Source organism: Erinaceus europaeus, chromosome 19 (assembly GCF_950295315.1).
Source record: "Erinaceus europaeus chromosome 19, mEriEur2.1, whole genome shotgun sequence".
NCBI classification, from domain to species: domain Eukaryota; kingdom Metazoa; phylum Chordata; class Mammalia; order Eulipotyphla; family Erinaceidae; genus Erinaceus; species Erinaceus europaeus.
Window position 1 is genome coordinate 37789438 of NC_080180.1, and position 5571 is coordinate 37795008.

The 5571-nt window shown below is 43.9% G+C and overlaps 1 long non-coding RNA gene across 1 annotated transcript; it reads right to left on the minus strand.

Annotated features, from left to right (window-relative positions):
- Positions 1 to 3216: 3216 nt before the first annotated feature.
- LOC132534736 (uncharacterized) lies at positions 3217 to 5272 on the minus strand. Its single transcript, XR_009546444.1, has 3 exons — positions 5260 to 5272; positions 5095 to 5172; positions 3217 to 3637 (listed from the first exon to the last, which is right to left on the minus strand). It is a non-coding gene; the product is annotated as an uncharacterized LOC132534736 (long non-coding RNA).
- Positions 5273 to 5571: the final 299 nt, after the last annotated feature.

Genomic DNA, 5571 nt, shown 5'->3' on the forward strand with positions numbered 1-5571 from the left:
ATACCCCTTTTGTCCTATAGTCTTATCAATATTTCCATTTTCTAAGTAAAAAATTAAAAAAGAAAAATGGATACTGGTGAGCAGGGCACAGTCATTCCTTACTCATATTAATGCATCTATCCCCTTCCTTTCATTTTATTCTTTTTTTATTATTTTATTTATTTATTCCCTTTTGTTGCCCTTGTTGTTTTATTGTTGTAGTTATTATTGTTGTTGTCGTTGTTTAATAGAACAGAGAGAAATGGAGAGAGGAGGGGGAAGACAGAGAGGGGGAGAGAAAAATAGATACCTGCAGACCTGCTTCACCACTTGTGAAGCTCCCCTGCAGGTGAGGAGCTTGGGGCTCGAACCAGAATCCTTATGCGGGTCCTTGCACTTTGTGCCACCTGCACTTAACCTGCTGCGCTACAGCTCGACTCCCCTTTCATTTTATTCTCCCCAACTGACTTCTGACTCAGAATGCCTAAATTTGCATCTGGGCTGAAATTCCACCTAGGTGCCCCAGGATGTCTGGCAACACAAGAGAGGCAGGCTGGGCAAGAAAGTTGCTCTCCTTGAAGAGCAGAGCAGAGTGGACAAGGGAAGATGATTTCCTGATGGCTAGAGCTTGGACTACTGTGAGGTGTACTGGGAATAGACAGGACAAGAGGTGACACTGGAGTGGGAGCAGGGCTAAAGAACAAGCCTTGAGGATCCTCTCAGCACTACTGGATGCAGAAGCAGCAGGTGTTGTGCCCACATTCAGTGATGATGGGGTGTTTCATGCCATTGAAACAAACAGGACACTTGCATTGCTTCCAAAGCTGCTGATCCCTCCATCGTGCTGAGTGGGGAGATCTGAACAGCTGGATCTCAGGTCTCTGGTTCTCTGTGATAGGATGTCCCAGGACCTGACTGCTGTCCTTTGTGCTGACTGTGTCTGGGAATCAAAGGCACCCTCTGAAATACAAGAAAAGTGGCCTCTGCTGCAGGGGGTCTGCTGTCACCTCCTGTAGCTCAGGACCGGTGTGTTGCTTTAGACAGCTGGGAACAGGTGAAGCTCAGCTAAGAGTTTGTTCTCCTAATTACAAGGCAGTCAGTGGCCACATCATGTAAGGAGAGAAAACATCTGTGCATGGCAAAAAGTGTAAGATTGCAGGCAGGCTAGTTAGCATAATGATTATGCAAAGAGATTCTCCTGCCTGAGGCTCTGAAGTCAAAGATTCAATCTGTCACACCACCAAAAGCAAGAACTGATCAGTTCTCTCTCTCTCTCTCTCTCTCTCTCTCTCTCTCTCTCCCTCTCCCTCTCCCTCTCCCTCTCTCTCTCCATCTTTTTCTACACTACACTTGAGTCAGCCACTGATTCTCTTCTCCCTGAGACTCACTTCCACCCACATCTAACCCTCAGGAACCACATAGTACTGAGAGAAAGTTTATAAGCTTTGGGTCAGGGGAACCAGGATATGTAAAAACTACTGTTGAATTCACCTAGACTTGAGTGGACTAGAGAAACTTCTTGTGATCAAATCAAGTGCTAATTTGAATGAGATTAAAGATAAACCTAATGAGGTTGTCTTTCCTCTGAGGTGCATTTCAGGAGCTGCAGAGAGTAGGAGCCAGGAAGCCACTGTAGGGACCTCCAGTGCCCATGAAGTCCCGTCTCCCTGGATCAGTGGCCCTGCTCCTTCAGGACAGGTGTGGGGTGAGTGTGCTTGGCGAGATCTTATGTGAGTTTCCACGCAGTTTGTGAGAAGGTCTGGAAAATAATCTGCTGTCAGCTGTGACAAGGACATTTGCAGACACTATGTGGGTGGGGCTTAGAACAAAACTTTCAGAGGAACAAGTAAGGGTGGGTTGAGAAATCCTGGGGCTGAGAAAGGGATCTGTATTGATTAGGTTTTCCTAACTACATAATAATGGGAATCTGCTCTTAACCCTTTCTAGGTACCTTTGTCTCCTTAGGGAGTTAGTAGAACTGAAACAGATGTCTACTTGAGGCAAATGCTCTTTCTTGCCATGGCAGTGTTAGATTCTCTAAATGTCTCCATTCCTTCATCGTCTGAATGTGTTGACAGAGCCGCTGCAGGATTTTTAAGTTACTTTCCTCAGAGTAGCTGCTGATGCACCTGGTGCAGTGCCCAAGGACACATGTCCTCACCTGCATGGGAAACCTGAGAGTGGTGAAGCTGTGTTGCAGATGTCTCTCTGTCTCTCTCCCTCTCTATCACCCCTCCCCTCTCAAATGTTGGCTGTCTCTACTCAATAAATGAATAAAGATAATTTAGTAGATTGAAGTTATTTTTCTTTATGATTTAAAAAGAATGCCCTGTGGTCCAGGAGCTGGCTGAATGGATAGAGCCTTAGACTCTCAAGCATCGGGTCCTGAGTTTGATCCCTCACTTCACAGATACTGGGGAGTTGCTCTGTTTCTTCTTGCTTCTTTATAAGTAACTATTTCTTTAAAATTAACTCCTAATGGTTTGAAAAGACTTACTCAGCGGGTTAAGTGCCTGTGGAGCAAAGAACAAGGACGGGCATAAGGATCCCAGCTTGAGCCCCTGCCTCCCCACCTGCATGGGGCATCGCTTCACAAGCGGTGAAGCAGGTCTGCAGGTGTCTCTATTTCTCTCCCTCTCTCTCTTTTTTCCCCTCCACTCTCCATTTCTCTCTTTCCTATCCAGCAATGGCATCAATAATAGCTACAACAATAAAAAACAGCAAGGGCAACAAAAATGGAATAAATAAATAAATAAATAAATAAATAAATAAATAAATATTTAAAAAAAAAAAGCCAAGACACCTGGAAATTGCTTTCCGGCTCCAAGAGTTCCAGAGTGTATCTCCTGCGGAAGTTAGTGCGGCACGAGTTCCTGATCCCTCTCCCACGCAGCAGCCTAGATCGGCTCCAGTTGAATTCTCTCCAAGCCAGAGAGCACTAGCTCGGGAAGAAGTACCCTCAGGCTATCCCGGCACTGCACCATGAATCCACCGCTCCTGGAGGCCATTTTTCCCCCTTTTTGTTGCCCTAGTTGTTGCAGCCTCGTTGTGGTTATTATTGCCATTGTTGACGTTGCTTTGTTGTTGGATAGGACAGAGAGAAATGGAGAGAGGAGGGGAAGACAGAGAGAGAGGGGAGAGAAAGATAGACACCTGCAGACCTGCTTCACCGCCTGTGAAGCGACTCCCCTGCAGGTGGGGAGCCGGGGGCTCGAACCGGGATCCTTACGCCGGTCCCTCCACGTGCGTTTAACCTACTGCGCCACCGCCCGACTCCCAGTAAATTTTTTTAAAGTAACTTTCTTATAGGAATCACACAGTTGAAATATAAACAAGATATTATCTGTCTTTTTTTTTTTGACAGGATTGGGAAGGAATCTGGGTTCAAGGGTAGATGAACAGAACTGGGTATTCATCTAGTAAGTGTTTTTAAACAATAGGAAACAGTAAAAAGTGAAACATAAGTCCTCAAGTAAGCTGCCTGCTCTGTGCTGACAGCAGCTGTGTGTGGAGAATGCACCTTGGCAGCACGGCACTCCTCCTGAAGGGCTGTCACTTTTTGTTGGTATGCACCCAGTGTGTGCTGGTGCTGGTCTGCAGAGGCTTTGAGGTGCTCGTGAGCCTTGTGCTTCTCAGCTGTTATTTCAGCCAGCTGAATCTGGGGGGCAACATTTCTCAGTTAAACCCTACTAAAGACACTTAAGACATAAGCTTGAAGTTTGGGACAAGATTATGCATATGAATATGTTGGATATAATTAAACAATTTTTAATATATTATTAAAGAGTAAAGGTCATATGTGAACATTTTCCCCATAAATTAATTTAGCTTTTTAAAATTCCAGAATACATGATAATTCTGCAATACCAAACAGAAAAACAGACAGTAGAAACATGGAAACAATGGCTACACCTTTATCTATGCACACACACATACATGTACAATGTAAGTACATAGGACTGTTTTCTAGATTCTTGAGGCTGCACTATCATTTTCTCCCTCCCCTGCCTTTTAAGATAGAGGCAGAATGGCAGAGACAGAGTGACAGGGAACACAGCACCAAAGCTCCCTTCCATGTATTGGGGGTTTGCCTCCAACTTGGACTGTAAACATGGCAATGCAGCACACAACCCAAGTAAATGATTTCACTGGCCCTGCACTATTATTTTCAAATTTTATAAGCATGATTGGAAAATGGGCTCAACTGGGAAGGTCTTAGCTTCTCATGCTGGTGGTTCCCAGTTCAACTCTCAGGACTGGCTTCTTTCTTTTTCTCTCCCGCCTCATGTGAAACACTCTTATCAATAAAAATAAATCTTTCCTTTTTTATTTTTAAGACAGTCCATAGGCACGTCTGAGGTTATGCTTATTTTATGTTGCTCTGTTTTATGGCATTTTAGATTTTCTTTTTTGTAGAGACAGGTTGCGAGGGAAGGTGAAGATAGGGAGAGAGACAGAGAAACATTTGCAGCCCTCCTGAACAGCTTGTGAAGCCTCTCTGCAGGCAGGGAGGGGAGCAGGGGCTTGAACCTGGGTCCTTGTGCGCTGTAACATGTGCACTCAACCAGGTATACCAACATCCAGCCCCTAGATTTTCTTTTTCTTAATATTTATTTATTTATTCCCTTTTGTTGCCCTTGTTGTTTTATTGTTATAGTTATTATTGTTGTTGTCATTGTTGGATAAGACAGAGAGAAATGGAGAGACGAGGAGAAGAGAAAGACAGACACCTGCAGACCTACTTCACCACCTGTGAAGCAACTCCCCTGCAGGTGGGGAGCTGGGGGCTTGAACCGGGATCCTTATGCCAGTCCTTGCACCTTGTGCCACATGCACTTAACCCGCTGTGCTAGCGCACAACTCCCTCCTAGATTTTCTAATACATGCAAAGTGTCTAGTTTGAGCCAAATGGTTCATCACTTACATGACATACTAGACTAATTGCTTCCACTTCTTTAAAAGGTTAGAATGTATATTTAGGGAGTCAATAAATACATACATCCACATATAATTGATGCACAAAAATAACTGTATAAAATATCTTTTTAAGTTGCCTAACTGGAACTTCTACATGGAAAATCATGTTTAAATCTTAAAAAGTAAAAGGAATCTTACTTTATAGACTTCTACTTGCTGCTGGCTTGCCTCCAGTTCACCCTTTAAGGACGCTTGAAGTATCAGGTGATCTGTTTCCTACAAAATACTATCTTGGTTAACTGAGAAGATAACTTATTCATAAATACACTCTCAATAAGTACTGAAATATGAAAATGAACATACTGCTTGCTTTGAGACTGCCAGTTCTTTTTTGGTCTTCACAAACAACTGCTTAATCTTGGTATTTGTTTCTTCATATTGTTGCACTGAAGACTGTAGTGAACCTAGTGTAAGAAATAATTTCAGCTGGGTGGTGGCACAACTGGTTGAGTGCACATGTTACAATGTGCAAGGATCCAGGTTCAAGCCCTTGGTCCCCATCTGCAGGGGGAAAGCTTCACAAACGGTGAAGCAGGGCTGCAGATGTCTGTCTCTCTCCCTCTCTATAACCCCTTCCCCTCTCAATTTCTGGCTGTTTCTATCCAATAATAAATA